This window comes from Eumetopias jubatus, unplaced genomic scaffold (genome assembly GCF_037043125.1).
Source record: "Eumetopias jubatus isolate StellerSeaLion01/CBP00866 unplaced genomic scaffold, mEumJub1_p1.0 scaffold_278, whole genome shotgun sequence".
NCBI classification, from domain to species: Eukaryota; Metazoa; Chordata; class Mammalia; order Carnivora; family Otariidae; genus Eumetopias; species Eumetopias jubatus.
The window spans coordinates 46275-72056 of record NW_028275084.1 but is presented as its reverse complement, the minus strand read 5'-3'; the positions used below and the strand labels follow the sequence as shown (position 1 = coordinate 72056).

General features: G+C 46.3%; 1 pseudogene; it reads right to left on the bottom strand.

Moving 5' to 3' along the window:
• Positions 1-3139: 3139 nt before the first annotated feature.
• LOC148161281 (inter-alpha-trypsin inhibitor heavy chain H6-like) lies at positions 3140-21058 on the bottom strand (annotated as a pseudogene).
• Between the last annotated feature and the right edge of the window lie 4724 nt (positions 21059-25782).

Below are 25782 nucleotides of genomic sequence, written 5' to 3'. Positions count from 1 at the left end.
ACTGTGTGTCCCAGGTGATTTCAGATTGCTGTTTCCACACTGTCTGCCTTCAGGTCCTTTGCCTGCCTTCTCTCCGGGAGCAGCGCAGTGCCCTCCAAGTCTATTCCAGCCAAGCCCACTGACCTCTAAAACTCCAGCCTTTAAGCCCCCTTGGTTGCAAGAACTCGTGAAATTCAGCCACTCTTGTTTTTCAAGCCAATGGCTTTGGGGATGCATTCTCCTTGGGCATTCCCCTGTGTGCTCCTCATTCTTACCCTTCTCTGTGACCACAGCTCCCTCCCCTCTGCAGCACCCAGGATTCTTTTCTCCCCTAAGCCATGTCTCCCCACTTCCTTACCTTTTTCGATGTGGCCTCTTTTCTCCCTTTAGTTACAGAGTTTGTTCTGTCAGTCTTCTGGTCTATTTCTGGGGTATTTAGGATGATTTGATAATTATCTAGTTCTGGTTGTGTGACGAGGTGAGCATAGCATTCCCCTACACTGCTGCCATCTTTGTATTCTCCTACTCATGTCTTTTTATTTTTGAGCCACTCTCTGTGTCCCTGTGTCTGATTCACTGTCCCCAGCTCTTCATTTGTGGCCTATTTGTGTGTTTCTATTTCTGGGTACCCCCAGGTTTATTTTTATTCTGTGCCTTTGCCTCCCCGCCTCTCTAGATAGATTTCCTTGTCACTGTGTCTCTGCCCATTTGTTTATGTTCTGTGTGTCTCTGTTTCTATGTGTCTAGGTTTCTTTGTTCCTATCTTGATCCTCCCAGACATGTTCCTGTGTATCTGTTCCCATTTCTAGCTTGTATCCATATGGCTGTATTTGTGGGTTCACATCCCCATGTCTAGTTATTCTAGGATCTCTCTCTCTCTGTGTCTCTCTCTTTCTCTCCCTCCCTTTCTAAATTCCTGTGTCCCTATGTCACAGTGTCTCTCTGTTACCTAGCCTAACCCCTGTGTCTTAGCTGGTGTTTGTCACAGTTTGGGTGTCTGCTTCCCCACGTTTTTGCCCCTGGATCTCTGAGTATATAAGTTTGTGCTCCAGTTCCACTCTTAGTGTGCTCCTCTGCGTGTGCCCATGTCCTTGGATCTTTGCTACCAAGTCTTGGTGTGTGCAGCATCTCTGTTTCTATGCTTTTGTAGATCTGTGGTCCTGTGTCTCTGTTTTCTCCTCTCATCCCCTATCCCGTGTCTGTAAGTCATCATGTCAGCATGTCTCTGTGCTTGTACTTCTTAGTCCTTGGTGTCTTGGACTATGGTGTTGACCTATGTCTCCCTGGTTACCTCTGTGTCCTTGTGTCTCTATGTATCACTGTGTTTCTTGTCTCCTCCGCTTCTGTGTCTGGGTCTTTGTGAATATCTCTGTCTGTCTGTCTGTCTGTCTCTCTCTCTCTCTCTCTCTCTCACTTGCTCACTTTCTCTCTTTTTAAGGTTTTATTTTTTTTAGTAGTTCAAACAAAATTTTATTTTTTTTCTTTTCGAACTTTTATTTAAATTCTAGTTAGTTAACATGCAGTGCAATATTGGTTTCAGGAATAGAATTCAGTGATTCATCACTTACATACAACACCCAGTATTATTTTTAAGTAATCTCTACATCCCAACATGGGGCTCGAACTCACAACCCCGAGATCAAGGGTCACATGCTCTACTGACTGAACCAGCCAGGAGCCCCAGAAAAAAATAATAAAGTGACTGAGGGAATTACAGGTATTTGATTAAGTCTGGGGCGGTTGGGGAGAGGGTGGGAAGGACATCTGAGCTGAGATCTAAGGTGTGATCTGGAATTTGAGTGGCAATGCAAGAGATGAAGATGGTACACAGGGGGCAGGGCAGGGCAGAGCGATTATCAAACAGAGGGAATAGCTTGAGAGAGATCCCTGAGTGGAGATGGGGTTGAGGCAGGGCCCATTAGTGAATAGAGAGGAGGCCAGGGGGGCTAGAGTTCAGAGAGTGAGTGGGAGAAAGTGAGGTCAGAAGGGTATGAGATAGAGGGCAGATCACGCAGGGCCTTGTAGGCTATAAAGAAAACTTTGGACTTCATTCCTGGTGTGATGGGAAACCCTTTAGGGGGGCTAAGTAAGAAAGGGACATGAAGTAATCTTTGTTTTTTAAACGATCCTTTTGCTGCTGGGGAAGAATGGCAAAAAAAAAAAAAAAAAAAATCTCCTGAGAGAGGAAGCAGGGAGACCAGTGAGGAGACTGGACCGGTTTTCTAGGGTAGACACGATGGTAATCTGCCCTAAGATAGTGACAGTTGGGGTGGTGAGAAGTGGGTGCATTTGGCAAATATGTCAGAGGTAATATTGCCAAGAATTGAAGATGGATGGGATATTGGCGGGTGGTGGAGGGGCATGTCAAGGATCTCATGCCCAGATTTGTATCCCTGTGACTTACTGCCACCACCAACTGGTTCTAATCCCGTCCTATAAGGTCTCCCAGGAAATGTCACTCTTCTTAGGAAGACAGAACAAAGGAGTGGTGGAGCACATTCAGTCTACGACCAAATTAATGTAGGTCCAAATCTCTTCCTAGTTGTGTGACATGGAATAAGTTACTTCAGTTCTCTGTACTTCAGTTTCCCCCCATGAGTAAAATGCAGATGTCAACAGGTTGTGTGTGTGTGTGTGCGTATTAAATGAGGGACTGAAAGTGCAAAATGTAGACGACTACCTGCACATAGGAAGGACTAAAAAAATGTTAACTGTTATTACTTCACAGTCTTTGGGCAATTTAAAGATAATAATTATTATCTTTTCCAATTTGTGTACCCCTCTCTGTTAGCAGGGCGGTTTACAGAGCACAAAAGAACTAATCAGACCTGTCTTACCCAGTGGTGCTTCCATTTAGAACCCCGTATCCCTACCCTGCTTGGGAAGCATGAGCAATTCTCTTGTCCGACAAAGCAAATGTCAAAACCTCAGCTTGACCAGATTGTTTCTGTTTAGCCTTCCCAGTCTTAACCTCCCTCCCCTAATTCTGTGCTTATGTACTGAGGCCCAGAGAGGTTAAGTAGCTGATTCAAAGTTTCAAAGCAAGCAATCAGGCAACTGTCATCACTAGATTCTGCAGAAGCCTTGTACGCTCCCAATCCCTGGAGCTCTCCATTCATACCTCCCCCGCATGGCTTGACCTCTTGCCCATGGCACTCACCATCTTCATCAGGAGTGAGGAAGGTATAGAAAGCCGGTGGATTCAAGGACTCCATGATCATGGACTCCACCATTGACTCAGACAGCAGCTCTAGCTCCTCAGGGAGATGGAGTAGGCTGACTGCCTCAGGGAGGGTGCCAGAAGGCAGCGAGACTGGCAGGTTTGGGGGGCTGCCTTCTGGCACAGGCCTGGAGCTGCTCGGTAGGCTCACTGTTGGGACTTCTGACACAGAGAGTCCCAGAATTTGCCTGGTGCTTTGGGGCCCCAGCAGCAGGTCATGCTGATGCCAGAGCTTTCTCGGGGCAGCTGAGAGGGCAAGGCGGAGTCAAAGGTAATAGGGAGGGCTTCTCCAAGGACAGAGGTGGTCATGGTACTGCTGGGACTTGCAGGACTTGAGGTTGTGCTTGTGAATGTGCTTAGATCCTGAGGAGGTGGGGGCATAGGTCTGGCAGGTCTGGGGGGTAATGGGGTTCTGGGTTTATTGGGGATTGGGGTCTTAGGTTTGGAAAATGATAAGCTTGGGTAATTTTGGGGAGGTAGGGTACTAGATTTAAGAGGTGATGGGATTATCTTAGGGGTCTAAGGTAAGAGGATCCTGGGGTTAGGGTGTGACAGATTGTCTGGGGTCGTGTGAGCAGGAACATTTGGTCTAGTGTGTGGTAGGTATTTGAGGATCTGAAGTGTGGAGACTCCAGGCTTGGGCTGTGGCAAGCTTTTGGGTGACTGTGATGTGAGTACCCCAGGTTGAGAGTGTGATAGAACACCCAGTTTGGGTTGTGATGGAGCACCAGGTTCGGAGGGCAGTGGAATAACATGTTTCATAATGCCAACTTTGGGCTGGGATAGGGTGCCAGGATTCAGAGGTGGGACTTGTGTCTTGGAATTCATGGGTAATAGGGTACCAGGATTCTGGTGTGATGGTGCGCTGGGCTTCGTAAGCAACAGGGCACCAGAGTTTGAGGGCCCAAAGGCAGCAGTTTTTATTCTGAGAGTTGGCTGAACCAAAGGTCCAGAATCCTGTCGTGCTGGATTTGGGGGCTTTGGGTGTGCTGGGGTGGATAGGGTACTTAGTGCTCTGACCCAGCGGCTCCAACTCCTTGGAACTGGGCATAATTTCTGTAGAGGCAGGAGTCGTTGAGGATAAATAGGACCTTGGTTTCACAAGCCTTGATTTGGGAGACACCTTGGGTACCAAGGCTGACTGGGCTGTGCCTGTCTCTAGGCCATGCCTGCTGGTGGGTGAGGGCATAATGGTGCCTGGTCCAGCTGCAGTGGAAGTCTGTATCCTGGCCTTCCCACTTGCCTCCTTGGGCTGCACCATGACCAGTGAAGTCAGAGGTGTGACAAAGTTGTATTCAAGGGACAGGTTGAGGACTTTGGCAGCCAGCAGGTGGAGAGTGGTGGTGTCACGGGCTGGGAAGCACCCCTCAGCAACTCTCCAATGGTGATGTAGGCCCAGAGGCAGCCAGTGAAGTGGGCTACATAGTAGGCTGGCTCCCCTGGGACACCAAAGTTCTTCTGGCTGCTGTTGGTGGCCACCTCACTGTGGCAGGCCACAAGAAGCTGACCCTTGGGGCCACGGGCTGCCAGGTGGATGCCCAGTTCCTGCTTGCCTGCCTGCCTGCCTGCACTTGTCCTGCCACCACCAGTTCTGAGCCCCCAGAATAACTGGGGGGAAAGGCCCAAGGGGAGGCCCCAACCAAGCCACCCAGGCAGTCCAGATGCACGTCTGCCAGCAGAGGCATGGAGAGGCCCTCCTCATAGAGGTCCTCCAGCTGTAGGGATGCATCAGTGCCCTCATACATGCACCGGGCTGCTCCCTAGTTCTCCAGGGGCAGGTGACACAGCAATGGGAAGTCAGCCTCATCCCCAGAGGCCAAACTGAAAAGGGACACCCTGTTGCCCAGCACCTGACAGATGTTGGAGAGGATCACCCTGGGGGTCATCACACTGGCTGTGGGCTCCCCATCTGTCAGGAAGATGATGAGAGGAATCCTCCCCACACTGGGGCCCCGTCCAGTCTCCTGATTGCTGTGGTTTAGCATTGCTATGGTTTAGCAGAGCTGGTTGAACGTTGGTCCCTAATTGGGAAGCTGACTGTGAGACCATCTTTTCTCGTTATTTCTATCCCCATTGCAGACACTCTGGGCACCTCACCAACCTCTCAGGCTCAGTCATTTCTCCTTATCTTTGCTCAGACTGTTTCTGCTACTTATCCTTCCCAACTCCCCCACTCCCACACAGGTTCCCTGAGATCTGACAGTGGGGCCCACATGTCCTTGGCTTTTATCATTCCCTGTCTCAGACTATGATTTGCCTGTTTCTTGGGGGGATATCTTAATTCTCTAGTCAGACAGGCAGCTCCCCAATGATAGCAACCCCACCTCCATGCTACAGGGTAAGAAAGGGCTGAGTTGACAGGAGGTGGTGGGTGGGGGAGACTTCAGTACTTTTCCGAGAGACGACTGATCAAAAGCCAGAATCAGGACGGCAGCTTGACCAAATGCTTGGAAATAAATATGTAGATTATTGATTTTAAAAAGTTTTGGCAAATTCTTCTGAGTATATGCTTTAAAGAAACTCAGGGCCAAAGAAGAATGTGCCCTAAAATACATAGTGCTATGTCCTTTCTGCTAGGAAAAGGGACCCAGAAGGATGAAGGGACATATTTGGATAAAATATAATAGTGATATTTCAGGTATTGTGAGAGGTGAGGTGGATGGGGGAATGAAGGGAGCATTTCAAGAGTTCCCCACATCTGGGACACCTGGCTGGCTCAGGCGGTAGAGCACATGATTCTTAATCTTAGGGTCAGGAGTTTGAGCCCCACGTTGAGTGTGGAGCCTACCTAAAACAGAAAACATAAATAAATAATAAATAATAAATAAAAAGGAATTCCCCACATTACCACAGCCCATCCATTTGAGTGGGTAGGTCTAACACTTACAACCATCAGCTTCCATGTGACCCAGGTAGTCCTTGGTGCTGTGGATATTCTGGATGGTAGCCTGGATGGAGCCTCCAGCTTTCTAGACACTAACCGAGTCAGAAAAGGTGATGATGTTGGAGTGGTCGTTGACCCGCAGGTCACCCAGGATCACATTCGTGGCCTTTTCAGTCTGTGGGATATGGATGAAAGTGAAGGAGATGGACCAAGGCTGGAGGTCTTGCTCAAGACTGAAAGGTTATGTCTATACAAGGTACCAAGGCCTAAGTGCTGTATGGTTTTAAGGCTCTCGGACTCTGGCACTCCGGAAGTCTAGAATTCTCAGGGCAAAATGCTATAGGCCCTATGGATCTAAGTCTAGACCTACACTGTCCAATGGTAACTGCTAGCCACATGTAGCTACTTAAACGTAAGTTAGTTAAAATTAAAAGGAAAAAAATGTTAAATCCTGTTTCTTTATTTTCAGTAGCCACATTTCAAGTGTCCAATAACCACACGAGAGTTATTGCAGAGCAGTGGCTACTGTATGGGACACCTCAGAACTTTAGAACATTTCCATCATCAAGATAGTTCTATTAGACAGTGGTGGTCTAGAAGGTTCAAGCTCTATGCATTCAGGGTGCTAGAATCCTGTGTGTTCCATGGTTCCTGGACCGCATGACCCAGGATTCAGTGATTCCAGGACCTTAAAGCTTAAGAGCTTTATGATTCTAGGTCTTTATAACTTCCTTTCAGTGACTTTGGCATGCTTTAGTTCTGCCCTATGTAATCTGTTCTTTTACCTCATCTTCCATTTCTTCCAGGCGGGTCTTCTCACCAGCCCCCAGATAACCCAGATTCCATTTTTTTTTTTCTCCACAACTTTGCTCTTGTTGAGCCCCTTGGATAACAGACCTTCCCACTTCCCCTTTACTTATCCGTATCTTCACTGCTCCTTCTCTGAGCAGCCCTTCCTTGATTGCTTACTTTGACCCATGCCCCTTGTACCCAGCTTTTCCCTGTCCCAGATGGTTTGCTGACTGTCATACGTAGAATATTTTCATTTTCCACAGAGATGTTGAGCCCTCTGAGAACAGGGCTTCGAATGCTTCTTCCTTTTGGCTCCCTTCTCCATGACAATACCTAGCATAGGGCTGGGCACATAGGAGGTTCGGGGAATACGGAATGTAGGTCCTAGAATTAGGTACCACTTATGGGGCACTTGTTATGTTCCAGGCACTGTGCCAAATGCTTAGATGCATCAGCTCATTTAATTGTCATAGCAACACAATGAAAAAGGTACTGATATTATACCCGTTTTATCAGTGACAACGCTGAGGCTCAGAGAGTTGGAGTGACTTGCTCAGGGTCACACAACTAGTCACCGATGAACCAGGGACTCAAATCCATATTCTGGAGATGTTAAACATTATGCCTTCAAAATTTTATATTGTTATAGATTTCAGAGACCACAAGGAATACCACTTGTGGCCCACCTTTCTCTACACCTTAAACTGATAGAAGATGCCTTGAATGCTTTCAAGTGGATCAGAGTCTTTCCTGCCACAGGATGAGCTCAGGTCACACATTCTGGAATAGGGAGCTGAGGTCTTGCTCAAGGCTGAAAGGTTATTTCTATACAAGGTACTAAGGCCTAAGTGTTGTATGGTTTTAAGGATTTAACCATTCATTCTTGTTTTCATTCAGAGGACTGCAACATAGAGCATGATGGCCCTTCCCGAGAATCTCCCGTTAACCAGAGACAAATTATGTTTTTAGAAGTATGTTGTTTAATCTACTGAGATTTTCCAGCTATCTTTCTGTTACTGATTTCTAGTTTAATTCCACTTGGTCTGAGAGCATATATTTATTGTACGATTTATATTCTTTTAAATTTGTTAAGGCGTGTTTTATGGCCCACAATGGAGTCTACCTTGGCAAATGTTCGACGTGAGCTTGAGACGGTTGTGTATTGTGCTGTTGTTGGATGAGGTACTGTGTAGATGTCAATTAGATCCAACTGATTGATGGTGTTGTTCAGTTAAACTATGTCCTTACTGATTTTGTGCCTGCTGGATCTGTCCATTTGTGATAGAAGGGAGCTGAAGTCTCTAACTATATAACAGCGGTTTCATCTATTTCTCCTTGCAGTTTCTATCAGTGTTTGCCTCATGTCTTTTGACGTTCTACTGTTAGGTGCATTACACATTAAGGATTGTCATGTCTTCTTGGAGAGCCATTATATAATTATAGTTATATAAGATTTCTTTTTCAGTCTGAAAGCAGTCGTTGTGTATTAACTGGCCAGATTGCAGGAATAATGATGGTAGATACCTTAGTTTATCCTTCTAATAAGCTGTTGATCTGGTCTTCCCTATTGCCAGCATCTGCACCTTCCACAAAATGGGTGATCTTTTCTTCATTCCACCTCATGGAGAAGATAATTTGAAGGGCCACTGGAAGTCTTTTGCTTCTTTGAAACACTTTACAGTAATATAGATCTTGTGAATCAGATCCTCCATGCAAACGATGCCATATCTACCAAGAGATCAAGCAGTGTGTTATCTGTCAGGGAAATTTGCTTTTTGTTCCTTTATACAATGCATCTCTTTATCCCTGATAATTTACATGCTCTAAAGTCTACTTTGTCTGAAATTAATATAGCTGCTCCAGCTTTTTTATTAGTGTTCAGCATGGTATCTTTTATTTTTTTCCATACCCACTACTTTTAATCTGTCTGTGTCTTTATATTTAAAATGGGTTTCTTGTAGACAACACATCGTTGGGTCTGGTTTTTTTGTTTGTTTGTTTTTGTTAGGTTCTGTTTGGTTTTAATCAACACTGAGAGTCTCTGTCTTTTAATAGGTGTATTTAGACCATTCACAGTTAAAGTGATCACTGTTATAGGTACAATAATATTTGCCATGTTTTTAACCCTTTTCTACTTGCTGCCCTTGTTTTTCTTTTCTTTTCCTTCCTTCCTTCCTTCCGTCCTTCCGTCCTTCCTTCCTTCCTCCTTTTTTTCGGTCTTCTACTCTTTTTCTGTCTTCTGTGGTTTTAACTGAGTGTTTTATATGATCCCATTTTCTCTTGTCTTTTAGCAGAGCCATTATGGTTTCAAATTATTTTTCTTAGTGGTTTCCCTAGAGTGTGCAATATGCTTTTACAACTAATCCAAGTCCGCTTTCAAAAAACACTATAGCTTCATGTGTAGTACAAGTACCTCATGACAGAATATTCCCAATCCACCCCTCCTGTCTCTTATATAACATTGCAGTCATTAATTTCAATTATCAATAAGCTGTATTCACTGAACACATTATTTCTGTTATTATTTTGAACAGTTTTTGTTAGAACAATTAATTAAAAAAGAAAAGAGTTCATTTTACCTTAATTCATTCCTTCCCTAACACTCTTTCTTTCTTTATGTAGACCCAAATATCTGAACTACACCACTTCCCTTCTCTCTGAAAACTTTTTTTCACATTTGCCTGTGCAAGGCAGGTCTACCAGCAACAATTCCCTCAATTTTTGTTTGCCTAATAGTCTTTCTATCTCTTTCACGTTGGAAAGACAATTTTGCTGTATACAGAATTTTAGGCTGGTAGTTTTTGGGGTTTTTTTGTTTGTTTGTTTGCTTTGTTTTGTTGTTCTTCCACACGTTAAATATTTCAGTTCACTCTTTTTTTTTTTTTTTTTTTTGGTTGCATGGTTTCTCAAGAGAAGTCCAAGGTAATTCTTATTCTTGTTCCTGTATAAGTAAGGTGATCTTCTCCATGGGCTTTTTTTTTCTTTTTTAGAACGTTTCCTTTGATTTTCTGCAGTTTGAATAGGATATGCCTATGTGCAGATCTTTTTGGTATTTATCCTGCATGGTGTTCTCTGAGCTTCCTAGACCTGTGGTTTAGTGACTGTCATTTATTTTGGAAAATCTGTACCCAGTATTCCTTCAAATATTTCTTCTGTTATTTTCTTTCTTCTCCTTCTGGTGTTCCCATTACACATATGTGTTGTACTTTTGTAATTGTACACAGTTCTTAGATATTCTCTTTTGTCTTATTTTGTTTTACATTCTTTATTCTCTTTGCTTTTCAGTTTGGGAAGTTCCTATTAACACATCCTCAAGCTTATTGACTTGTTCTTTGTCCATGTTCAGTCTCCTAACGAGCCCACACCAAAGGCATTTTTCATTCCTGTTACAGTGTTTTATATTTCTAGCATTTACTTTTGCTTTTCTCAGGGTATCCATCTCTGTTTGCATTACCTGTCTGTTCTTGCATGTTATCCACTTTTCCCATTAGAGCCCGTAGCATATTAGTCATGGCCATTTAAAATTCCAGGTCTAATAATTTCTCTGCCATATCAGTGTGGTTCTGATGGTTGATTCATCTTTTTGGACTGTGTTTTTTCATTTTAGCGTGGCTTGTAAGTTTTTGGTGAAAGCAGACATGATGTATCACGTAAAAAGACCTGAGGTAAATAGGTCTTTAGTGGGAGATTCTATGTTTATCTGGCTAGGAATTAGGTTGTGCTTGCTAGTTGCTACAGTTGCATGTGTCAGAGGCAAAATTTTCTTTTAGGGTCCTTGTTTTTGACTCCTCCATTGTCTTGGGTTTCTCGGGATATTCTTTCTTAAAGAGTCTAGGTTTCCAGTTCTGTCAGCTGTAATCTCCTGTTGTTATACAGGAATGCAGTGCATGTGGTGATACTGTGTGGGGGAAGGAGAAGCATCTCATAGTTCGATGCTCAGGTCTCAGTCTTTTAGGGCACCTATGCCCCTGAACTATGACCTCCACAAGTGCTCCTCAGCTTTTTCCTGACCTTAGTTGAGATGGAAAGGCTAGAAAAGTTTGGAGTTGGGTATATCCTTTCCCCTACACTTAAGACTGCAAAAGACAGCTCTCAATATTTCCCTTCCCCCGGTTTGGTTACACCCTAAAATACAAGTTAGTAGCCTTAGGTCCCATGGGCTCTATGGTTCAGAACTTCAAGGCACATAGACTATACTGCTCCAGGTCACTTGAATTTTATAATTCTAGAGTCCCAGAGTATTGGAGTTCAAAATACTGCTTCCAGAACTTTATGGATTCAGGTTCTAAACTCAAAATCTCTTTGGCCTATGGCTCCAGTATTCTGTTCTAAGGGTACTCTGGTAGAAGGGCTACAATATTTAGATCTAGATGGACCCAGGACTCTGTAGTTTCTAAGCACGCACTACAATACCAGTGCACTGTATTTTTCTGGCTTTGAAGTAAAATAAACAAACCAGCACAAAACAAACCTGTGGCCTCTGGAAGGTTCAGAGTCTAAATTGACTATGATTTTCTTTTTATTTGTTGACTCAGGTTTTATGACACCAGAGTTCTCCAGCTTGCAGGTTCTATGACTCTGGGCCCCTTGGCGATCTGAAGTTTTGTCATTAAGGGTCTTGATGGTTACAGTCCCATTGTCCAGTGTTTCAATGTTCCCAGTATTCTGTGGTTTCGGGTCTACATGGCTCCTGATGTGCAAGGTTACCAGGACCCTAAGGTAGGCCTCGGCCTATAAGATCCCAGGGTGAAGGGAGGTAGAGTCTCTGGTCCCAGGGGACCACTGTTCCCATACTCTCTGCTTTCCGAGCCTTCTAAAACAAGAGCTATGACAGGTCTGCTGGGTCCTTGCTACCTGCTTCATCGTGGTGCCAAACTTAGAGCCAGCCGCTCATGTCAATAAGGAATACCACGTTTTTCTTGACAGGTGGGAGGGCTATGGGGGCAAAGTAATGAATAAAATAGCCCTCGTAAATCTGGACAAAAAGAAGTAAAACCAACAAGAACTGTGAAAGGCAGTCTAACTCAGGTCCCCTCTTGTTCTCCAACATAACACCCTGCCTTTTTCCTCCCTAGGCCCTGCCTCTGTTTCTAGTTAAATTAGGCATCTGTGCGATTGTTTGTTTCAATGTCCATCTCCTCCACCAGAACTGTGTCTCTGCTGTTCAGGCTGTCAGCCCAGGGCCTGCCCCAGAGCTGTGGAGTGAATGAGACTGGCTTGTGGCCCAAGGCTCCAAGGATCAGGATCTCTGTAATATGTGAGTTCCTGTCCATGAGAGCTGACTTGCACAGTCTTGAGGGCCCCTGGGGACATTTTGCCTGGGCTCCAGGAACTGTAAGTATTGTTTTAACCTCCCTCTATAGAGTGAGCCAGGGGCCCAGCTCCATTGCTGCCAGGGGCTGGGAGTTTGCAGGGCTTCCCTCTCCTCCTTAAACCTCCTTTCTGCTGTTGCTGGGCAGAGTAAGCAGGGAAGGAGGGAGCAGAGGCTGAGTGAGCTGTTTGTTCAGAGGGGATTGGTTAGACCAGGTGCAGATGCCTTGGCCTGCCAGGGATGTGATTGGCTGCTGACCCCCTTCCCCCACTCCATCTCCCCTCTGCAGAGCTTGGGGGCTGGAACAGCTAAGGGAAGTGGAGGGGGGAGCTGGGAGGGCCCCCAGGACCAGTGTCAGCTCAGCCTAGGGAAGTATGGGCTTGCGGAGGGTCTATGCCGCTCAGTAGCCTGAAGTAAGCCCTGCCTTGGGACAGCCAGCTTTATTCTCCTCTCTGCCATTCAGGAGCTCTCTGAATGGCAAGGCTGAACACACTATCTCCTCCTCTCTCAGGGGGAAAGGAGGATAAAGGAGGACATCTTGCTCTTTCCTTCCACTCCAGCCTTTGAATTAATTCACAAGTGCATATGGGGGCTCTGTCTCCACTTTCCCCTGGCACTCTACAGCAGTTCTCAAAGGCCTGGGTCGTCCATCTTGCAACTGCCCAGGCCCAGCCAAGGCAGAGACCAGCTGCCCTCCTATTCCTCCCATAACCTGGGCAGGTGAGTGTTTCCAGAAAAATCACATTCTTATCTCCTCATGGTGGCCTCACACCTCACATCTTATAAGCCAGAAGCATGACCCAGGGCACCAAACTCTCACGCTCCCCTCAGCTGCCATGCCACCTCACTTGGCAGGAAATGTTTCCTTTCCTTCCTAATGAAGAAAATTAAGGGCACCAGGCCATGTCCCTTGGACTGCCCATGCCACCCTTGCACAGGGTTCACACACCCATACACCTCTTCCTCTATTAAGGACCAGACAGTCCTGTCCTGGACCCCATGCACTCCCAGCCTCCGGCACCTCCTCCACCAGTCAGACCCTTCTCTCCAACCTGCCCCACACATGCTACTGGGTCTTCTTTAGGATGCGGAAAGTGTTGTGTCTCTTCCATCCACTAAGACAGTCCCCATTGATCCCAATCCCATCAAAACTTCAAACCATCTTCTCTCCTCCCTGCAGCATGCCAAGGTAATGAAATCATCACCTACAGTGGTCTGCCCACCTCCAGCTTATTCCTCTCCACACCACAGACTGGCTTCAGCCCCCACCACACACTGACTCTTCTCTCACTAAAGGCAACAATAACTAGTTGGTTTCCAAACTCCATGGGTGTATTTTGATTCTTATTGGACTGCAGCTCCCTGATGTATTTCACAACTGGCAATCACTTTTGGTCCCAAGAAGAATCTTCTGTCCTGGGAATCAGAGATGGCAAACTCTCCTTATTCTCCTACCAGATTTCTGGCCCATTTGATTCAGCCTCTTACTTGAGCTCCATTTTCTCCCCCGTCCCTTAAGCAGTGCTTCCTGATAAATTGTTTTCAGTCGTGGCATGCAAAGAAAATGATTATGCTTGTGTAGCACAATGGAGGGAAACGGTGGGGATATAGAGCTCTGAGCAGACTGCTGGCAGCTGGTGGGGCTGGATACCCAGAGAGCTGAGGAGATCAATGGCTGCTGGACTGGGAAGCTGTGCCTTAGCAATTGCCATCCTGGATCTGCTCTTCTGGCTCAACACATTCTCCCTGGGTCACTTCCCTAGCTCTCGTATTTTCAGTCCCTGAATCTCCATGATGACCCAATACCTCTTTCTCCAATCCAATGCTCTCCACTCTTTCCCCTCCACAACTGCATACCTGATCACCGTTGGACCCATTCCCTTGGGTGTCTGAAGATGCCTCCAATGTATTTTGCCCAAACAATAAATTCATATATTTCCCCCATCCTGCCCTTGTGTGCCTTTGTCATTTACAGACCCTATCATCCACATGGTCACTCCAGATACAAACCTTGGTGTCACCCTTGAATCTTCCTGTGCCCCTCACTCCCCACATCCAACCAGCCACAGATTCCTTCTGGTTTAATCTGCTGGATATATCTCAGGCCCACCCTTCCTCTCCATCCCAAACTAACAAAACCCAGATTCAAGACTTCTTTCTCTTTGGTTCTGCTGCTTCTATTGTGGCCCCTCCCATCCATGCATCTTTGCAGCAGCTGCTCAGTCGGGTCTTTCTAAACTCAAACCCCATAATGTTATTCCCTCTCATGGCTCCCTTGTCACCTTCAAGACATATTCCATGTTCCTTATCATGCCCCTGCAGCACTCGTAGCCTTCGGTCTCACCTCTTACCGTTTCTTGTGCCTCAAATCAATGCTCCAGGAACTCCAACCTACTTGAGGCTCCCTAAACACCCCTGGGTATTTCCAGCCTTTATTCCCTGTATCAGGCAGCCCCCGGTTGGCTAGAATGCCTTTCCCTTTCCACAGCCCCTCTCCCAACTTGGTACACGGTTTTGTATTCTTTAACCCAGGTCGGTCTTTACTTCGGCCGGGGAGCCCTGCTTGACCACCTTCTTCCCTCGCGATGGCATCCATCCCAGCTTGTGTTGTCACTGGAAGAGCACTTCTCATCTTGTGTGTGTGTGTGTGTGTGTGTGTGTGTGTGTGTGTGTGTGTGTCTGTTTCACCCAGAGACAGTGAATAGGATCTGTGTGTGATGCACTTCAGGGTTCCCAGCATCAGCCAGCAGTGGGCATGAAGCAGATTAGGTACGTACGGAGTCCCAACTGAGTGAATGAAGGGGTGAATGTGCTGGATTTTGAAAGATGGGCATACTCAAGCAGGAATGGGAGGTCAATTGAGGGGTTCTTGGTAGGGGATGCAGGAGTCAGGGCACACAGTAAATGGGAGTATCTGTCTTGCTATTTAGTGCCTAATTACATCTGTTCTAATTATAGTTCTGCTCCAGGCAATGGTCAAAAAGGTAAAGAATAGGAAGCCGACAAATACCTCAATTTACACACCCACATGATTGAACACCAGGTTAAGGCCCCTGCTGCCACCTACTGGCAGGGTACCCTCAGCTCCTATTCTGAGAGAGAATTATTTTATTCCCCCTACACAACAGGCTGTACCATACCTCTGTGCCTCTGCACATACTGTCCCCCACTCTCTCTGCATGCTATTCCCTTCACACTATCGATCCAGGCAGAGGTAGAATCTATTCATATTTTCCCAGGCTAATTTAAAGGCCAACTCCTTTAGGAAGGCTTTCCTGGAACCCTCCTCAGCGGTATCTGCACATAACCCATTACAGATTTATACGCAGCATTTAGAACTGTTTATGACTGCCGAAGCTCTATGTATCCGGCTGCTTAGGGACTGGGATGTTCCAAAGGAAGACTAGGGGTTGTGTCCACCTCATTTCTGAGATCCCAGAGTCAATGAGGACAGGACTGGGCTAGAGTAGCTCTGCTTGGTGGTGATGTATCCACGTATGAATGAATGAGTAAATATGTGCATGGGAAGAGGTGTTACCAAAGCACTATATTAGCCCAGAGCAGACAGAGGAATTGTCCGTGGGCTGGGGTCATCAGAGAGGTGGCACTTGAGCTAGGTCTTCAAGGACGAGGACAAGTGGAGAAAAGAGGGAGAAGACATTCCCAGGGCAAGCAGATAGTATGAGCAAATGCTCAGAAACAAATGGGTGGCAAATTCAGGTGTTTTTGAAGAAAGGCATGTGGTGTGGTGTTGTATGGTGTGGTGTGGTGTGGTGTGGTGTGGTGTGGTGTGGTGTGGTGTGGGGCAGCCAGAGGGTGGTTTGTGTGCTGCAGGTGGTGAGAGGTATGGCAGGAAAGGAAGGCTGGGAGCAGACATCTCAGGCTGCCATGCAATCGTTGTTGTCAAGCCAAGGGTCTTGGATCCGTGCTCTAACCCTCTGGCAGAGCATGGGATCTCTGCATATTCTTCACGAATGTGTGAGCTCAGAATTAAGGGCTCCCTGTTTAGGCCGATGGCTCAGGTGAGGCAAAAAGAATTCTTAAAACTTAGAGACGGCAAGAAAGTGTGAGGGAACATGAGAGCATCAGAGCTGCAGAAATTGTGAGAGCCCCATGAGTGTGAGAGACCAATTACGGGCCAATGGTTCACTTTCCAAAAGGACTGGTTAAGAGTGGGCTATAACTCGATTCAATTAGGAATGGATACACTTCAGAGTGCCTGGGTGGCTCGGTGGGTTAAGCATCTGCCTTCAGCTCAGGTCATGATCCCAGGGTCCTGGGATGGAGCCCTGTGTGGGGGGCTCCCTGCTCGGTGGGGAGTCTGCTTCTCCCTGTGCCCCTCCCCCTCCCCCTGCCCTGCTCCTGCGTGCTCTCTCTCTCTCACTCAAATAAATAGAATCTTAAAAAAAAGAAAAAAAAGGAATGGGTTCATTTGGAGTTTTATTCAATTTATACAGTTCCAGGTCTCTAACACTTAGAGGAAGCACATGTGTCTCCTATGGTGTGAAGTCATGTGTCCCTATACTACATTCTGTCCGTGTTCACTCGTCCTCACTGATCTCTAGGGAAAACCAGATGAGCAACTTGCAGAAGCCAGATTACTGGCCAGGCCTGTCTGACTCTTTCCATTCCCCTGGCTCCCTCACCTGCACGTCTCCAGTGATGCCCTCCATGACTACATCGTACTGGACCACAAAGTGGGCCAAGATGCCTGAGCTGGAGAAGGCAGACTGGTCTTGCAGTGTTGGGCAGAAGGTGATTCAGACACAGGTCTCTCCCTTCTCAATCCTGGTGGATGGGGGCAAGTCAGCCTCACCTGTGTGGGTGGGGAGGGTTGAGATGGGTGGCATGGAAGGCTCACCAAGCAGAAATCCAGGAAAGCGGACAGCAAAAGGGGCAATATCTGAGCATGGGGAAAAGCAAACCCTGCACCACCTGCTGCTCCTCCTGCTTACAACACCCTTCCACTTGCCCCAGTGCTATAATCCTCTCCAAATCCCACAACTAGCTCCTCCTGTTCTGCCTCTTCCTGCAGGCCCAGGCTGACAGACCCAGCCCTCCCCACAGCTCCCAGGCTCTGGAAGTCTGACCCTCACCCACAACACCAGCCTGGCTCACGTGCCCTCCATCCCTGGGCCCAGTCTCTGGAGGAGTGTCATGTCCCCAGGTAGACCAGGGACCTGCGTCTCCTCCCACAGAGGCTGTGTGGTGTGTGCTGTGGAGAGAGACAAACACAGAAACAGGGCCTAGGTCCCCTCCCATGCCCCTTACTGCTGTGGGAAGTTGCAGCCTAGCAAGGTTCTCCTCTGGGATAGAATTTTATGTGTTTTCTTCCCCCTCTGCCTTCTGACTCTCAGAATCACGTGTGAGAATAAGGCTTTTAGCGCCTCATGAAATCACAGATGATTTTCTGGTCCCGGATGTTTGCCGAGCCGGCCACAAGATCAACTCTTCTGGAATTCCAACCCAAGACAAATGTCCATTTAGACATGTCTCTGTGCCTCCTTTTTTCCAGAAAATGGAACCTTGGGAATTCTGCTTCCCCCCTCCTTCCTGCTACAGCTGCCAGGAAGCTTAGGGGCAAACTGAGCCCCCATACTCTCTGAGGCGCCTGCTTACATACATTCCCTTGGCTTCCTTCCTTTGAGAGGTCTTTGTTCTGTTTTTTCCCCACAGGATTGGCTCTACCCTCTGTTTTAACCTTTCAGGAGAAGGGGGAGGGAGCTGCCATTTATAGCTTAGGGCTTAAGAGTGCAGCCTGCAAGGACTCAGATGCTGCCTGTGGGACCTTGGACAAGTTATTCACACTCTCTAAGCCTCAGTCTCCTCATCCATAGCACGGGAATGATAATAGCTCTTATTTCATAGACAGTGATTGTGGGGATTAAATGAGACCATTTATGTAAAGCATTTGGAACCGTACTTGGTTCTTAGTAAGTGCTCAAACAATTACAGTTATCATCACATCTTCATGAGACTGCACCAGTGATTTGTAAGAAGGAATTTTCTCAAATTCTCACAATGGTCCTGGGCTATAGATGGCATCTCCCCATTGTACTGGCAGGAAAAGTGAAGCAGAGCAATTGAGTGATTTGCCTTGGGTCCCACCTTACAAGAAGGTCAAAGCTGGGATTGGAACCCAGGCCTGTGTGGCTGTCTCTCTCCTTTATGTATGTATACCACCCTGCCCCTCTGGACCAGCAGGCTCAAATGAGGCAAGGCCTCCAAGCTAAACAGCTTGGTGAGGGTGGCCACATGGCATGAGTGATTTCTCTGTGCCTGTCCATTCATCTCTCAGAGGAGGTGGGTAGGCCAGCTCAGTGGTTCTCCCATCTGGCTGGATATCAAATTCACCTGCAAATGGGTTAAAAACATAGATTCCTGGGCCCCTCCCCAACCTACTGAAGCAGAATCCAGAAGGGTGGGGTCCAGGAATCTGTATTTCTAACAGCTCACATAGTGATTCTGATGTAGCCAGTCTGGCCTTTAAACATCTGCAGACGAAATTTAAAGCGAGGTTGGCAGTCGGGACAGCTCTCGGGTCTACAGAGCCTGAGATGGTATCCTCAAGGGCAGCCTGCACTTTATTTACACTGTCTTCCCATTGTCCTTGTATTCTCAGTGGTCATTTGAGGAAAGCAATTAGTGGAATAAATATGGAAGTTTATAGATCAACCTATTCTCTCATTCCCTCAGTCACGTATTTATTCACATTACATTCATCCACTCCATCCTTTACTCACACATTCATACATTCCATTTTTTTCACATTCTCTCTGTGTCAATCAGAACGTTGTCAAAAAACAGATGGCACACTCAATGGGTAACTGAAGATAAATTAGTGAAGACATAATTTTCAGAGTTGGGTAGTGTTAAGGGAACTTACAAGGGATGGCCAGATACCCAAGGACTGATCAGCTGAAATCCATTTCCACTCCAAAAATTTAAAGATCAAGGGAATAGTTTATAAGACAGTGGTTTATAAATGGGGACAAGGACTGCCCACAGGAGTTTATGGCCATGGTTAGGGAACTCAGACAACGCCAAAAGACAACCCAGTAGATAGGAATACATGGGAAAAAACACCCTAAACTCTCTGATCATCCTCCATCTCATGCCAATGTGTCTCGTTTGCAGAAAAGGGGAGCTGCGAGGACGTAATCAAGAAAAATCATTATCCTGGGGCACAGAATGGGAATGACATGGCTCAAGAGGAGCAAATGGGGAATAATGAAGAGAGCCCATCACCATCACCTCCTCAGCTAACTTTGTACCTGCTTGGGGAGACCCAGCCATCAGTCCTACATCAAGATCTTTGACAGGGCACACATTACCTGGTGAACTGAGTGCAGGACCACATCCAGTGCCACATTGTCTACTATCTTAGGAAAATCCAAGTCACACCCCACTCCATACTTAGGCCAGCATGGTGAGAGTGAACTCAACCTCAGAGGCCACATCAGAGGTGACTCTGGTCTCTCAGCTCAGGGCAAGCAGGTAGGAAGGGCCCCAAGCGACTCCAGGCATTGGCTGAGCTGGCCCAGGTGGGCTGTGGGTGGGTGGTAGAGCCACTGCCTGGGTCCTGAGGATGGGAGGATTCAGTGACAGGTAAAAGCAGGTTCTGGTCATACCTGCTCTTCCAACCAATCAGCCACTCAGTCTTGATCCATCCTTGAATGGCTCCCATGTGCTAACACCATCTGCACATCTGTTAGCTTGGTCTTGGCACTTCAGGCCTCCCCAGATCTGGCTGCTCCTCCAGCCCCATTACAGTGAGCACCCTTCACCCCTGCCTGACTGGTTCCCCTCCTCTCTTTCACAACTCTATGCCTTTGCTTGTGCAGTTTCCCCCACCTAGGCTGCTCTCCTTTGTCAGCTGGTGACCACCACATGCCCTGACAGCTGCCCTGAGGTGCCCCATCCTTGAATCTATTTTCTCTCTAGGGTTGATGCCACAGGCCCCCACCCCCACTTCAGGCCATCCCACTGTTAGCACTTGTCCCCCACCAGTTACTGCTCTTTTCCTGCCCTCCCCCCCACCCCCTTCCAGGGCCCAGCTGCTGCTCCATGGTTTGGTCCAGGAAGCCCTCCCCTGTCCTCTCCTGCCCTCCCAGGCAGGTCCATCTCTCCCAGTTCTGGCCCATCTCTGACTATGGCATGAGTCTCCTCTCTAGCCAAGCATAGTAACCTGCACATTACGGGTATAAAATAAAATAAAGGCACACATTTTCCTTAGTGTTTGGCCCTGTGCCTAGGCTTGTTAACACAGGTATTGTTCTTGCAGGGAGGATGGCTTGGGTAGAACAAATGGGAAATGGGATGCAAGAGGGAGGGAGCATTCTCTTTTATTGGGCACCTGTGCAGTCACAGCACCATCTGCTTCCACATGTGTGGCCCCTTTCAATCTTCACAACAGCTCTGTGGGGGTGGACATTACCATTAATGGTTTATGAAACCTGAGGAAGCTGAGGCCCAGGGAGGAGAGAAGAGCAGCCCCAGGTCATGCAGCCAGTAAAAAAGAGCCAGAAATACAATGTAAAAAAAAAAAAAAAAGAGCCAGGATTGAAAACCAGGCTTTCCTGCCTTTCCCTCAGCATCCTCCCACTGCAGAGGTGGCCCCCTTTCTGTTTCCTTCAGACTGGCAGGCTCCCCTTGAGGTGGACTCAGACCTTTGACTCCCACCCATCTTACTCCTCAGAGCAGAGTAGAGGGTACTGGTGGCATCACCCCCGCTCCATGGCACCACCTGCAGCCAGGGGTCTCTTGGTTGGGGCCAGGTATGGCCCTACCCACACAGCTCAATGCCCAGTTTGGACACATAGCCATCTCCACAGTGCATACCGCCGTCGCACACAAACATGTGCAGGTACATGTAAATGCCTGGTACCAACCTTCATACTTATGGGCACAGTGCACCATGCAGTTTACAAAGCACTTTCCCATCGACTCTCACCCAAAATCAGTCACAGAGGACGTCACCTACTGTGTATCAGGGAGCACCCTGGGTGCTTCTCATCCACTATCTAATGTGATGCTCACAGGACCAGGCTGTATGAGCTAATGCTGTTCTCATCTTACAGGCAGGCGATACAAGGCCAGAGAGAAGCAGGGATGTGTCTCAGGTCACACAGGGACCATGTAAGGAAGCTAGAGCAGTTTAACTCTTGTTGCCTACCTCCCAATCAAGGTCTCCTTCCACCAGAGCACACTGCTGACTCATAATCCATAATCAAAATGTGTGTACACAATGCTTATATTTAGACATATACATGTGTGCTTGTGTCTATGCATTTGTGTTGATGTTCATCACACGCTATCTGTGACTAATAACATGCCTTTGCAAAAGAAGAGCGAATCACTTGCTCATTTGGGTTCTCATAGTTCTTCATGGTTCCTCTCGGTGCTGTCATTGTTTCCTTCAGTGGACTGGTTGTGTCTTGAGAATGGGACACTCTGGGACCCATGAATACTTTAGTCTCTAATGCATGTTTGTTTAATAAACAAGTAAATGTCTGAGTGAGTTGAGTGAGTGTGACAGATTGGGATGCTGTATGGAGCCTCTGACAAGCCCCAACTGGAGAATCAAAGCACAAGCCTCTAGAGTTTTAAAGCAAAAGTCATGCACTTTGTCAAATAACTACTCTCCTTTTAAGAAACAGTTCCTGGCACCTATTGACTAATTCAGCAAAGTTAAATTACTGGCCCTGGTAGAGTTCAAATACCTAACCATGGGATCTGCAGTGACCATGCAAACTGAGCAGCCCATCCTGGGCTTGGTGCCATCTGATCCACCAAGCCAAAAAGTTGGGCAGACAATAACAGCACTCCATTACCAAAGGACAGTGGTATAAACAAAATCAGTCTGGAGAAGTTCCTAAAAGAACAAAGTGAGTTGCAGGAGGTTCACACTCCCATAGCCCCTACTCCTGCCACACTGCTTGCTCTTTGTCAGCTCACACCTAAGTGTTTGTGGGTAATTTCCAATAACCAGCTTACTTTAGAAGAAAAAACCCAGGGCCATGGTTTGCAGGTGCTGCTGCTTGATAAGGAGGAACTAGGTGGAAGTTGACAGCTGTAGCGTTAATAGCTCCACTCAGGTGTGACCCTGATGGGAAGTAAAGGAAGAAAAATCCTCTTAGAAGGCAAAACTTGGAGCTATGAATCTGGTTGATCTCTTTATCTAGAAAGTGACCTGGCCAGGCACACAATCAATACCAACTAACACTCTGGCCAGATGATCCAAGACAGGGAAGGAATAAGACTGGAGAACTGATAGCAATAACAATAATGGAACAAAATACTTAAGAGAGTACTGAAACTAAGCTAGTTTCAGTAACAAAGACTATAACCATTCTCCTTATTTCCTTCTTTGTTCTGTGTGTGTATGCGTAATTTATTTCCATCCTCTTCATCTTTGTCCCATTGTAGAACATAGTGTATGCTTGGTGGCCCAACGTACAATTTAGTTCATAGCTTGTAGCATATCTAGAAAGGGTTGTAAGGTAACTAGAATAGGAAAGGCTATCACCCAAAATTACTGGACTTGGAGCTAGAGATAGTGATAAGATTTGTGGTAATCTCCTTTTGGATAAGGGGTGAGTGTGGTTATACATGGATTAGTAGCATTATGTTGAACCAAGGCATTTTTGAAAGTGTAAGTTTGGGGAAAAGTTTGCTCTCCATTTTGTTCTCACAAATGCTTGATCTCTAGAAGATATTCTCTCTCCCCTCACCCCCCTTTCCTGGATACCCAGCATTCATTCTACCTTGTTTTATTCATTCCACAGGAAATATTACTCTAGGGCTTGCATTTTCAACATGGGAGTGTTGGTGGATAGAGCAGTGGATAATTATCCCCAGAGGGGTGAAAACCGGCTCTTGGGGAGGCAAAATTAATCAGCTATTATGATAGTTTATGGTCCTCTAAGGCTCAAGCCTACCCTAAAATTTTATTCCTCAAATTTTAATTTCTCTTCTGGGTTTTCTTGGCTATCACATGAGCAGCAATGATGCTGAGGTCACGGAAGATACACAAAACCTATGGAAGGTCAGCGTTACAAAATCTCGGAGAATAGATGGCTGTGACTGGAGGACTTTCAATCCATTGCTCCACTGCAGTCATACAGTGAGAAGTGGCCTATGTGTGCCTTTTGGCTGCCATTGACTGCCTTTGATCCTCAGTGCCTTTGTGTTATTTGGGCTTAGAGAATGAAATTAAAATAGTTTTTATTTAATCCTACAAAAGTTATTCATTCCATCATTACTTATGTTAAGTACTGAAAAGAAAAACTGTTAATACCTGAATGAATATCTAGCAGCTAGTTATTTTCTTGTATCAAGTAACACTTAAAAATTAAGTTCACTAAAAAGTTTTTTTTTAAGATTTTATTTATTTATTCATGAGAGACAGAGAGAGAAGCAGAGGGAGAAGCAGGCTCCCAAGGAGCAGGGAGCCCAATGCGGGACTCGATCCCAGGACCCTGGGATCATGACCTGAGCCGAAGGCAGATGCTTAACCATCTGAGCCACCCAGGCGCCCAAAAATAGTTTTAAATTAATTTAAATTTCCAATTGTTTTACTTTTGCTAGAAAAAATAAGTTGTGAATAACTTTTTAAAAAAAATTATTACATTGTATTATGTTATAAAAATGGCTGAAAAAAATAAAAATACAAATGGCTAACTTTCAGGGGCACCTGGCTGGCTCAGTTGGAAGAACATGTGACTCTTGATCTCAGGGTCATGAATTCAAACCTCACACTGGGTGTGGAGCCTAGTTAAAATAAATGGCTAATTTTCATATGTAATTTGATACATTACAATGTAAGTTACATTATACTATAAATAAATTGCATTTAAAGTTTTCAGCAAATAGGGATGACTGGGCGGCTCAGTCAGTTAAGTGTCTGCCTTTGGCTCAGGTCAAGATCTCAGGGTCCTGGGATTGAGCCCCGCATTGGGGGGTCCCTGCTCAGTGGGGAGCCTGCTTCTCCCTCTGCCTGCCGCTCCTCCTGCTTGTGCTCTCTCTCTCATTCTGACAAAATCTTTAAAAAAATGTTTAAAAAGGGGTGCCTTGGTGGCTCAGTCGGTTAAGCGTCTGCCTTCGGCTCAGGTCATGGTCCCAGGGTCAAGCCCCGCATCAGGCTCCCTGCTCAGCGGGAAGCCTGCTTCTCTCTCTCCCACTCCCCCTGCTTGTGTTCCCTCTCTGTGTCTCTCTTTGTCAAATAAATAAATAAAATCTTTAAAAAAAAAGTTTAAAAAAGTTATTCAGCAAATAGTTATAAAGTTAAATGTTAATAGCTTTTATGATTTTTAAACTTTTAACAAACATTTTAGTCATCACTAACCCTGTATTTAACAAAAATATTTTATGTATTAAGCACATATATAGTTATTAAATACATATACAGTATAACTGTGGTATCGAAATTTCATGGGAGGGAGCAATAGCAATTAGGACAAAAATATCTAAAAAGGCTTCTTCAGGAGTGATAATGAATAGGTGGAGAAACTGCTCTAGGAGCTCTTCCATCTCCTAGCCAAGGGGAAGACATACAATATAATCTAGAATTATTTGGAATTTAATATGTACTGAAACAAAGAATGAAAATTGTGGGAATTCATTCATTGCAGTAATGGCCTCCAAACTGACAACTGGCAAAAACATGAACTGGAGTCTATCCCCATTTCCTCTTCCCAGCTCTGGCCACTCCCCACTTGCCTGGAACCAGACTTCATCTCTTCCCCCCTACCCAACATGCCTTCAGTCCTTACATTTGGGAAGGAATGAGCCAACCCATCCTCTCAAATTCCAGGCCTTGCATGAAGGGAGAAGAGGTGGATAGCCCTGCGAGCCCAGTGGTCTGCAGAGGGAAGTGGAAAGGGCAGAGTTCTCCCCATGACTATGATACACCATTATTTCTATCAAGCACTTTTAACTCAATTATTAGAATTATAATCCCCAAGTTCCTTGCCAGGCCCCATCACCTCCCCATTCCACTTTCAGATGGACATTACCTGAGAACCTGAGGGGGACCCTGGACACGGTATCCATCCACTAAAAAGTCCTTCCTAAGCCTAAGCTGTCCTTGACCTTGTCTACCCTTCCAGGTACTACCCAGCCTGAAGAAACCATAGTCTATGAAATCAATGGAAGAACATCTGCTTCCAGTGGAGAACACCTCAACAGCAAAAGCAAGTCTCCATTCATGGCCATAGGCAAGGAGCTGCCTTGTTCTAAATGGGAGTGGTTTTTTTTTTTGTTTTTTTAGATTGTTCTTCTATTGCTTAGTCTACAGGAGGAAAGAGGCAGCCATTACTAGGTCCTCCATAAGATTCTGTCCTAGTGATTAGGGGTCTGGTATTGGGGAATTCGATGATGGGGGCTTCCTGGAGAGAAAGGTCGAGGGAAATACTCCCCAAGATAGGGTGAAGATAAATCTCTGACTGACTGAAGGCCCTATGTCTTAATGGCAGTGTAGCCGAGAGAACACCTTCAATCACACAAGTGTACTTTGGCAACTCATTCCAAACGTTCCGCTCTACCCCAACTCCTGACACCATCCCTGGTGATTTCACTGTCCACAGGGATAACCCA